This window comes from Coregonus lavaretus, assembly GCF_964263955.1.
Source record: "Coregonus lavaretus genome assembly, chromosome: 10".
NCBI classification, from domain to species: domain Eukaryota; kingdom Metazoa; phylum Chordata; class Actinopteri; order Salmoniformes; family Salmonidae; genus Coregonus; species Coregonus lavaretus.
In genome coordinates, this window is record NC_139997.1 from 41,598,058 (window position 1) to 41,609,757 (window position 11,700).

At 52.3% G+C, this 11,700-nt stretch overlaps 1 pseudogene across 1 annotated transcript in view; it reads left to right on the forward strand.

Moving 5' to 3' along the window:
* Positions 1-11,244, forward strand: part of LOC311135696 (unconventional myosin-XVIIIa-like) — a 112,643-nt pseudogene extending 101,399 nt beyond the window's left edge. The window contains exons 39-40 of the transcript in view: positions 8,989-9,111; positions 9,756-11,244. The product of the transcript in view is annotated as an unconventional myosin-XVIIIa-like (transcript). The remainder of the gene's footprint in view (positions 1-8,988; positions 9,112-9,755) is intronic.
* The last annotated feature ends 456 nt before the right edge of the window (positions 11,245-11,700 follow it).

Sequence of the window (11,700 nt, forward strand, 5' to 3'; positions counted from 1 at the left end):
GTTCGACCATCCACCTGAGGGCAAAGCGGCGGGGGTGCGTCTAGTCCACCTTAGACAGGGGAGGAGGAGCGCACAGGCGTTTGCTCTAGAGTTCCGGACTCTAGCGGCGGACGCAGGGTGGAGTGAACGGGCCCTCATCGACCATTTTCGATGTAGCCTACGGGAGGACGTTCAACGTGAGTTGGCCTGCAGGGATACCCATCTCACCTTCGACCAGTTGGTCGATATGTCCATCCGTCTGGACACCCTGCTGGCCACCCGTGGATGTCCCGAGGGGGGTCCGTCCATTCCGCCCTCCGGCACCTCCGAGCCGAGCCCTATGGAGCTCGGGGGTGCCGGCGCTAGAGAAAGGAGGAGGAGGAGCCCAAGGGGGCCTGTCTCCTGCACCAAGTGCGGTCGTGGAGGGCACACTGCGGCCAGGTGCTGGGGAGGGTTCTCCGGGGGAGAAGACAACAGGCCACGCACTGGGGGGGCCTCCCAGGTGAGTAGACGTCCCACTTACCCAGATCTTTCTGTTGCGCACTTTTGTATACCTGTGTGTTTTCCACAGGTTGCACCTCATTCCCAGCATAAGGCGCTAGTAGATTCAGGCGCAGCTGGGAATTTTGTTGATCGGAAGTTTTGTTTAGATTTAGGGATCCCTCTCCTACCTGTTGACAAACCTTTTCCCGTTCATGCCTTAGATAGCCGCCCGTTGGGGTCGGGGTTGATTAGGGAGATCACAGCACCACTTAGGATGTGTGCGCAGGGGGGTCATGAAGAGACTATACAGCTGTATCTGATCGACTCTCCTGCGTACCCAGTGGTGCTGGGAATTCCCTGGTTAAGCACCCATAACCCTGCTATTTCGTGGCAACAGAGGGCTCTCGAAGGGTGGTCTGCTCAGTGCGAGGGGCGATGTCTGGGTGTTTCCGTGGGGGCGACTTCGGTGGAAAGTCCAAACCAAGTGCCCGCACTGCACATTCCGCCTGAATATGGGGATTTAGCTCTCGTGTTTAGTAAAACTAGGGCGACGCAGTTGCCTCCTCATAGACAGGGGGATTGTGCGATTGATCTCCAGGCAGGAGCAGTGCTCCCACGGAGCCACGTGTATCCTTTGTCTCAAGAGGAGAGAAAAGCTATGGAGACTTACATAGCCGAATCTTTGAGACAGGGATACATTCGGCCCTCCATTTCTCCCGCCTCCTCAAGCTTCTTTTTTGTGAAGAAGAAAGATGGAGGGTTGCGCCCGTGCATTGATTACCATGGTCTCAATCAGATTACTGTGAAATACAGTTATCCACTCCCTCTGATTGCGACCATGACAGAGTCATTGCATGGAGCGCGGTTTTTCACAAAATTGGATCTCAGGAGCGCGTATAACTTGGTGCGCATTAGGGAGGGCGACGAATGGAAGACAGCGTTTAGTACCACGTCAGGTATCACCATATGGGTTGATGAATGCTCCATCAGTCTTCCAATCCTTCGTAGATGACATTTTCCGGGATATGCAGGGACAAGGGGTGGTCGTGTACATTGATGACATTCTGGTGTACTCGTCTACCCGACCCGAGCATATAACCCTGGTGCGTCGTGTATTGAGGAGGCTGTTGGAGCACGACCTATATGTCAAGGCAGAGAAATGTCTGTTTTTCCAGGAGTCGGTCTCCTTTTTGGGTTATCGGTTGTCCGCGTCAGGGGTGAGAATGGAGGTGGATTGTGTGTCCGCTGTGCGTAATTGGCAAACTCCAACCACTGTAAAAGAGGTGCAGCAGTTCTTGGGCTTTGCGAATTACTACCGGAGGTTTATCCAGGGTTTTGGACAGGTGGCAGCTCCCATCACGTCCCTTCTGAAAGGGGGTCCGGTGCGCCTGCAGTGGTCAGCTGATGCGGACAGGGCCTTTAGGAGACTGAAGGACCTGTTTACGTCGGCTCCGGTGCTGGCGCATCCGGATCCCGCATTACCCTTTCAGGTTGAGGTAGATGCGTCTGAGGCTGGTATAGGGGCCGTTCTCTCTCAACGGTCCGGCACGCCACCTAAACTCCGCCCCTGTGCTTTTTACTCAAAAAAGCTCAGCCCGGCGGAGCGTAACTATGATGTTGGGGACAGGGAGCTGTTAGCTGTAGTTCAAGCCCTTAAGGTGTGGAGGCATTGGCTTGAGGGGGCTCAACACCCTTTCCTCATTTTGACTGACTATCGGAACCTGGAGTACATCCGGGCAGCGAGGAGACTGAACCCTCGCCAGGCTCGATGGAGTATGTTTCTCACCAGGTTCGTATTTAAAATCACGTACATCCCTGGGTCCCAGAATGGTAAGGCAGATGCGCTGTCCCGGCGGTATGACACGGAGGAGAGGTCCGTTGAGCCTACTCCCATACTACCGGAGTCTTGCCTTGTGGCACCGGTGGTGTGGGAGGACGATGCCGAAATCGAGCGAGCGTTGCGTACCGACCCCAGCCCTCCACAGTGTCCTGAGGGTCGGAAGTACGTTCCGCTCGAGATTCGGGATCGACTCATTTACTGGGCTCACACGTCACCCTCCTCTGGACATCCGGGTATTGGCCGGACAGTGCATTGCCTTAGCACTAAATACTGGTGGCCTACTTTGGCTAGGGATGTGAGGGTTTATGTCTCCTCCTGCTCGGTGTGCGCCCAGTGTAAGGCGCCCAGACACCTGCCCAGGGGTAAGTTACAACCCCTGCCCGTTCCACAACGACCATGGTCCCACCTCTCGGTGGATTTTGTGACAGACCTTCCCCTCTCTCAGGGGAATAACACCATCCTGGTCGTTGTGGACCGGTTCTCTAAGGCCTGTCGTCTTCTCCCTATGTCGGGTCTTCCTACTGCCCTACAGACCGCTGAGGCCCTATTTACCCACGTCTTCCGGCATTACGGGGTACCCGAGGATATAGTGTCTGATCGAGGCCCCCAGTTTACCTCCCGTGTTTGGAGAGCGTTCATGGAGCGTTTGGGGGTCTCGGTTAGCCTTACCTCAGGGTACCACCCGGAGAGTAACGGGCAGGTAGAACGTGTCAACCAGGATGTGGGTAGGTTTCTGAGGTCGTATTGCCAGGGCCGGCCGGAGGAGTGGGCACGGTACATTCCCTGGGCCGAGATGGCCCAGAACTCTCTCCGCCACTCCTCTACCAACCTAACCCCCTTCCAATGTGTGTTAGGTTACCAGCCGGTTCTGGCACCTTGGCAGCAGAGCCAGATCGAGGCCCCTGCGGTGGATGATTGGATGAGGCGCTCGGAAGAGACGTGGAACGCTGCCCACGTTCACCTGCAGCGGGCCGTCCTTCGTCACAAGGCGAGCGCCGATCTCCACCGCAGTGAGGGGCCGGTGTACGCACCCGGAGATCGAGTCTGGCTCTCTACCAGAAACCTACCCCTCCGCCTGCCCTGCCGGAAGCTGGGTCGGCGGTTTGTGGGGCCCTTTAAAGTCCTGAGAAGATTGAACGAGGTGTGTTATAGGTTACATCTACCTGTTGAGTATAAGAATATTAACCCCTCGTTCCATGTGTCTCTTCTCAGGCCGGTGGTAGCTGGTCCACTCCAGGACAATGAGATAGGGGAGACTCCTCCGCCCCCACTGGACATCGAGGGGGCTCCGGCGTACACCGTTCGGTCCATCTTGGACTCAAGACGCCGGATGGGGGGTCTCCAGTATCTCGTGGAGTGGGAGGGGTACGGCCCGGAGGAGCGGTGCTGGGTACCGCGGAGGGACATCCTAGACCCATCTCTCCTGTCGGAGTTCCACCGGGACCATCCCGCGCGCCCTGCTCCGCGTCCTCCTGGTCGTCCCCGAGGCCGTGGTCGGCACACGGCTGGAATGACACCGCTAGTCCTGCTCACACTGCCCTACCCTATGCTTTGACTTCTTTCTCCCCTCTCTCGCCAGATGAAATCTTGCGACTGGTGACGGCCGGCCGCCCAACAACCTGCCCGTTTGACCCTATCCCCTCTCTTCTCCAGACCATTTCCTGAGACCTTCTCCCTTACCTCACCTCGCTCATCAACTCATCCTTGACCGCTGGCCATGTCCCTTCCGTCTTCAAGAGAGCGAGAGTTGCACCCCTCCTCAAAAAACCTACACTCGATCCCTCCGATGTCAACAACTACAGACCAGTATCCCTTCTTTCTTTTCTCTCCAAAACTCTTGAGCGTGCCGTCTCTAGCCAACTCTCCTGCCATCTCTCTCAGAATGACCTTCTTGATCCAAACCAGTCAGGTTTCAAGACTGGTCATTCAACTGAGACTGCTCTTCTCTGTGTCACGGAGGCTCTCCGCACTGCTAAAGCCAACTCTCTCTCCTCTGCTCTCGTCCTTCTAGACCTATCTGCTGCCTTTGATACTGTGAACCATCAGATCCTCCTCTCCACCCTCTCCGAGTTGGGCATCTCCGGCGCTGCTCACTCTTGGATTGCGTCTTACCTGACAGGTCGCTCCTACCAGGTGGCGTGGCGAGAATCTGTCTCCGCACCACGTGCTCTCACCACTGGTGTCCCCCAGGGCTCAGTTCTAGGCCCTCTCCTATTCTCTCTATACACCAAGTCACATGGCTCTGTCATATCCTCACATGGTCTCTCCTATCATTGCTACGCAGATGACACACAATTAATTTTCTCCTTTCCCTTCTGATAACCAGGTGGCGAATCGCATCTCTGCATGTCTGGCAGACATATCAGTGTGGATGTCGGATCACCACCTCAAGCTGAACCTCGGCAAGACGGAGCTGCTCTTCGGCAAGACGGACTGCCCGCTCCATGATCTCGCCATCACGGTTGACAACTCCATTGTGTCCTCCTCCCAGAGTGCAAAGAACCTTGGCGTGACCCTGGACAACACCCTGTCGTTCTCCGCTAACATCAAAGCGGTGACCCGATCCTGCAGGTTCATGCTCTACAACATTTGCAGAGTACGACACTACCTCACACAGAAAGCGGCACAGGTCCTAATCCAGGCACTTGTCATCTCCCGTCTGGATTACTGCAACTCACTGTTGGTTGGGCTCCCTGCCTGTGCCATTAAACCCCTACAACTTATCCAGAACGCTGCAGCCTGTCTGGTGTTCAACCTTCCCAAGTTCTCTCATGTCACCCCGCTCCTCCGCACACTCCACTGGCTTCCAGTTGAGGCTTGCATCTACTACAAGACCATGGTGCTTGCCTACGGAGCTGTGAGGGGAACGGCACTTCCTTACCTTCAGGCTCTGATCAGACCCTACACCCAAACGAGGGCACTACGTTCATCCACCTCTGGCCTGCTAGCCCCCCTACCTCTACGGAAGCACAGTTCCCGCTCAGCCCAGTCAAAGCTATTCGCTGCTCTGGCACCCCAATGGTGGAACAAGCTCTCCCACGACGCCAGGACAGCGGAGTCACTGACCACCTTCCGGAGACACTTTAAACTCTACCTCTTTAAGGAATACCTGGAATAGTATAAAAGTAATCCTTCTACCCCTCCCTCCCCCACCCCCCCATAAAAAAAAAATGAAAAAAAAGTGGTGGTCCCACTGGCTATCATAAGTTGAATGCACCAATTTGTAAGTCGCTCTGGGTAAGAGCGTCTGCTAAATGATGTAAATGTACATTGAAAATGAGAGAGACCCTGAGTGACTGAATCTAATAAGGTAGCGAATGTTGATGTCCACAGACTGCCGCAATGGCCAGATTTGGCTCTATTCCTCTCCCCCAAAGCGGTCTCTCCATCCAGTCCGTGAGACTGTCTCTGTCCCCATGCAGGTAGAGAGGAGGCAACAAAAACACTTTGTTCTCCATGGAGACTTGATTGAACGTGTGATAGATCGCCTTGCCCTGAGCAACATATTGCTAATAAATATGTAAATATGTGAGCAGGGGGATGCAGCCCAGCGGTCTATACCATTTAACTATACCATTAAAGAAGGCCGTCATTGGAGACCTCTTTGAATATGATGCACTATGTTGGCACTTTTGCATTCTGTCCCAGTCTTACCAGATAAGCTAGTCAAAGAACGAAGGAGATCTGTGCCTTGCTTTGGAATTTGTATTGATGTCACGTCACAACAGAAACTGAAAATTGTTGTATTGATTGACATCAGACACTGCCTGTTGGTTATGATCCAAATTATTCCCACGGGGGGCCAGTATGAAAAAAACAAAACATGTATGCACTCACTAACTGTAAGTCGCTCTGGATAAGAGTGTCTGCTAAATGACTAAAATGTAAATTGCTCCTCAACTGCAGTGTGTGTTCTTTGAGGATGTTCCTTTATAGCTCATTCTGTTACTATAAACTAATGAACACTGCTAGGTTTAATGGTTCTCAGACATGTTTGTTCATAATCTAAGTATTTAGCCCCTGTGGGTGCCCTCCCTCTCCCCTCCTCCCCTCTCTCTTCCTCTCCCTGAGGCAAACAGATGCATAATGCTGAGGCAGAGATGCTTCACCTCTGGGAGTGAGGAACAGATGAATCTGGATTGAAATGTGCCTGCCGACCTTTCCGAGGCGTGATCTAATATACTTTCTCCTTGGGTTCCCTCCAGTCTCTGTTTACTGCTTGTTATTGTCAAGCCCAGGGCTAGAGGGCTGTCATCGGCTCAGCCCCAATAACAATCTACATCAACAGGCCACGCTCAGCCACACACCACAGAGGCCTTAACAGCCTGCCTATGGCCACCGAGTTAATTACGCCTTCATGAGCTCCATTCATTTGCATTCTGCTCTGCTCGGAGGCACCACGAGTTGTTTCGCTCGACCGCCCCCGTCGTAAGAGATTATACACTTAACGGGAAGAGAGAGCACTCAAATCAAATCAAATGTTATTTGCCACATGCGCCGAATACCACAGGTGTAGACATTAGTGAAATGCTTACTTACAAGCCCTTAACCAACAATGCAGTTTTTTAAAGAAAAAGTAAAATAAAAAACATAAAAGCAAATAACTAAAGAGCAGCAGTAAAATAAAATAACAGTAGGGAGGCTATATACAGGGGAGTACCGGTACAGAGTCAATGTGCGGGGGCACTGGCTAGTTGAGGGAATATGTGGGTAGAGTTAAAGTGACTATGCATAAATAATAAACAGAGTAGCAGCAGCGGAAAAGAGGGGGATGGGGTGGGGGCAGTGCAAATAGTCCGGGTAGCCATTATTTAGCTGTTCAGGACTCTTATGGCTTTGGGGTAGAAGCTGTTGAGAAGCCTTTTGGAACTAGACTTGGCGCTCCGGTACCACTTGCCGTGTGGTAGCAGAGAGAACAGTCTATGATTAGGGTGGCTGGAGTCTGACAATTTTTAGGGCCTTCCTCTGACTCCGCCTGGTATAGAGGTCCTGGATAGCAGGAAGCTTGTCCCCAGTGATGTACTGGGCCGTACGCACTACCCTCTGTAGTGCCTTGCGGTCGGAGGCCGAGCAGTTGCCATACCAGGCGGTGATGCAACCAGTCAGGATGCTCTCGATGGTGCAGCTGTAGAACTTTTTGAGGATCTGAGGACCCATGCCAAATCTTTTCAGTCTCCTGAGGGGGAATAGGCTTTGTCGTGCCCTCTTCACGACTGTCTTGGTGTGTTTGGACCATGATAGTTTGTTGGTGATGTGGACACCAAGGAACTTGAAGCTCTCAACCTGTTCCACTACAGCCCCGTCGATGAGAATGGGGGTGTGCTCGGTCCTCTTTTTTTTTTCCTCCTGTAGTCCACAATCATCTCCTTTGTCTTGATCACATTGAGGGAGAGGTTGTTATCCTGGCACCACACGGCCAGGTCTCTGACCTCCTCCCTATAGGCTCTCTCATTGTTGTCGGTGATCAGGCCTACCACTGTTGTGTCGTCGGCAAACATAATGATGGTGTTGGAGTCGTGCTTGGCCATGCAGTCATGGGTGAACAGGGAGTACAGGAGGGGACTGAGCACGCACCCCTGAGGGGCCCCCGTGTTGAGGATCAGTGTGGCAGGTGTGTTGTTACCTACCCTTACCACCTGGGGGTGGCCCGTCAGGAAGTCCAGGATCCAGTTGCAGAGGGAGGTGTTTAGTCCCAGGGTCCTTAGCTTAGTGATGAGCTTTGAGGACACTATGGTGTTGAACGCTGAGCTGTAGTGAATGAATAGCATTCTCACGTAGGTGTTCCCCTTGTACAGGTGTGAAAGGGCAGTGTGGAGTGCAATAGAGATTGCATCATCTGTGGATCTGTTGGGGCGGTATGCAAATTAGGGTCTAGGGTTTCTGGAATAATGGTGTTGATGTGAGCCATGACCAGCCTTTCAAAGCACTTCATGGCTATAGACGTGAGTGCTACGGGTCGGTAGTCATTTAGGCAGGTTACCTTAGTGTTCTTGGGCACAGGGACTATGGTGGTCTGCTTGAAACATGTTGGTATTACAGACTCAGTCAGGGACGTGTTGAAAATGTCAGTGCAGACACTTGCCAGTTGGTCAGCGCATGCTCGGAGTACACGTCCTGGTAATCCGTCTGGCCCTGCGGCCTTGTGAATGTTGTGAGAGGGCTGTAAAACGGCAGCCATCTTCTCCGGCGGCACTCCTGCCACTGTACCCATATTTATGGATGCACCAATTAACTAATAGCTGTTTATTCTTGCTTTCAAATTAGCTTTGTTTTAGTTTTTTAATTAAACGTATTTAATTTGGCATAACTTTAGCTTCGTGATAGATATTTTGATTAATATTCAGGAAGTAGGAGTACAACACTTTTGACTGGTAAACTAGTTTGCGAATGGGTGCATATGGATCTGTCATTGCTCGAAGTCAATAGGCTGCTGTTGTCTCCCTAAACCTTGCCTGCCTTTACATTGCTCTAACCACAGTTTATTGCTACCATGATCTGCTGTTTGACTAACTGCATTAGAGAGCTGTTATGTTATGACATTCAAAACCTTTGATTGGTCTGTGTGTGTGAGTCATCTCTGTATTGTACTTCCTGTGCAATAGCCCTCACTGGGCTCAAACAGCTCTGCCTCCTGCCAACAACAACAACATAACACTGTTTGCTCTCCTTCGGTCTCTTTCTCACAGTGGTGACGAGTCGGACACGGACTCAGAGGTGGAGGACCGTGTGGACGGTGTCAAGTCCTGGCTGTCCAAGAATAAGGGCTCCACCAAGACCCTTTCAGAAGAGCGCAGTTTGAAGAGCTCCAGGTCAGTGTTGTGTTGTCCTGTCTGTCTCTGTGTGTGTGTTTCTCTGTCTGTCGGTCTGTTTATCATCCTCCTCAGTCCTCAGGCTCTTCATTATGATATCACCCCCCTTCATTCTGGCTGGTCCCTGATAGAGCAGTGCAGGCCTCCTCATTCCCATCCTTTATGCGTTTACCCTGCTGAGAGCTAAAGAGCCCAGGATTACCTGAGGCAGGGTGGAATGGAAGGGTAAGTATTTCATGAGATTAGGTGTCATCTCTCTCTGCCTCCCTATCATCCCTCTAATGACAGCAGGCAGAGGGAAGAGGGAAGTGGGCGCTGTGCTGCCTGTCAGATTTATTGAAGTGGCCCATGGCCAGCTGGCATGCCTGCTAAATGCCCCCCCTCTCTGCTCTGCCTGAGATGAACACATCTCCTCCCCCCTGGCAGACAGCACAGGTTAGCCCCGTATATACCTGCTCTCTTTGATGAGCTTTAGTAAATCAACTCACAACCTAACTTTCCTTATTAGACTCGCTTTAATTTAATAATTTCTCTCTCAAGTCTCTAAATTCTCATCTGTTTTCTCTCTGTTTCTTTCATGTATCTCTATTGATTGTTTCCATGGTGTCCATGTTTCCTACACCCTCCTCCTCATGGCCTCTTAGAAATGCAGTGAATGTAGATGCCAAGGAAGGGAAAGAGGGTAGGGAGATGAAAGGTGGGAGCAAGGAAGGCAAAGAAGTAGACAGCAGGTCGGTGTCTGTGATGAGTTCCCTTAGCTACAGGAAGTGCTCCATCCTGAAAGACTCCATCGGAGGCCAGGGGGATGAGAGCTCCCTCTTCAGTACGCTGAAGGAACAGTCCAACACCCTGGACCGCTCCTCCCTATGCAAGGCCAAGTCTAAGTCAAGTCTAACCCTAAGCCAAGTCTAAGTCCACAGACCAGGACGATAGCATGTCGGTCAGCTCCTAAAATAAGTCCCAAGATGATGATCATGGCTCGGTCATCTCTCAGGCCTACTCTGAGGCCACCAGCAGGGCCAGGAAGGTTCTGGAGTGCTGCTGGGCCCCACACAGCCCTGACCTTGACAAGGACTCCATGGTGTCCTTCCTGGCCCCCAGCAGGTCCACCCGTAGAAGCATGCCGAACATGGATGATGACAATATGTCCACCATTAGCAGCATCACCAGTGTGAACCGTACCAGCCCCCGTGGCCTGCGACGTAGCACCTCCTGGAAGGACGACGGGCGACGCGACTCGTACAGGACCTCGGTCAGCCCCAGCATGAGCAGGCGCTCTGGGGGCTACAGCCCAGGCAGCGTGAGCAAGGCTGACTCTCGTATATCTGTGGCCCGCAGCAGCTGGCTTAGTGAGTTCGGCCTGCACATGGACGACGACAACAATGATGATGCTCTGAGCATGGCCTTCAGTCAGGGAACCTCTGCCTACAGCCCCTGCTGCCTGGGCTGCAGCGTCTCCACCCCGGCCCCGCTCCTCTGACAACAACCCCCCAGACACCTCCGATGTTAAGGCTGTCACCCACCGCAACTACCTTGACCCTGACCTGGAGAAGGCCATCAACTAGGTCCTCAGCTTCAAGCCCATCAAGTTCAAACGCAGCAAACTAGACGAAGAAGAAGAAGAAGAGGAGGAGAAGAAGGAAGAGGAGGATGATGAAGAGTTTGCACAGTGTGAACGGGGATGATTAGGGTCTGGGCCGTAGTGCGTCCAGTGTGCGTCGCTCAGTGTCTGGCTCGGCGGTGGACTAAAGCACCAGGTCTTCCAGCAGCTTCAGCTCCTGCAGCACCACTAGCTCCAGCTCCCACAGAGGCAAGGCCAAGAAGAAGAGGTACTCAGACTCAAGACGACCGTCACAACAGGAGGAGCTCCACGAAGAAAGGCAAGAAGTCCAGGAAGGGCTCCAGGAAGGAGGACAGCGAGTCTGAAGCCTCCTCTTCGGTGTCCTCTTCCTCCAGCTCGGCCTCAACTGACTCCTACCGCAGCTCCAACAGTGTGAAGAGAGGTCCAGCCCGCCCTGCCTCAGATGAGGAAGGGGGCGCTGAACAGAGACCCCAAAGTAAGAAGGACGAGAAGAAGAAGAAAAGTTGGACAGCACAGTGATGAAGTATTTCTACAATCCTTATAGTGACTAAAGCCCCTGGCCCAGGTTATGCCTGGGAATGGAGTGAAAGCATGGTGTGACTCTAACCAAACCTGTTGACTTTACAGCAACATTATTAACATGTTAACCTTGTTTGATTACGTATTTATTCATTTGATACAAGTTCATGCCAGGTATGAACTTGAAGGTAGCCTAGCGGCAGGTAGCCTAGCAGTTAAGAGCATTGGGCAAGTAACCAAAAGGTCGCTGGTTCGAATCCCCGAGCTGACTAGGTAAGAAATCTGTCTGTGCCCTTGAGCAAGGCACTTAACCCTAATTGCTACCGTAAGTCGCTCTGGGTAAGAGCTTCTGCTAAATGACTATAATGTAAATAAGTGTTCATCAACTCAATGTGGGTCCAGGTAGATGTGAAATACCACAGAATAATGCATTTCTTTTTGAGGAGTAAAGATGACTCATGACAATTGCTTAGATGAAACATACTTTG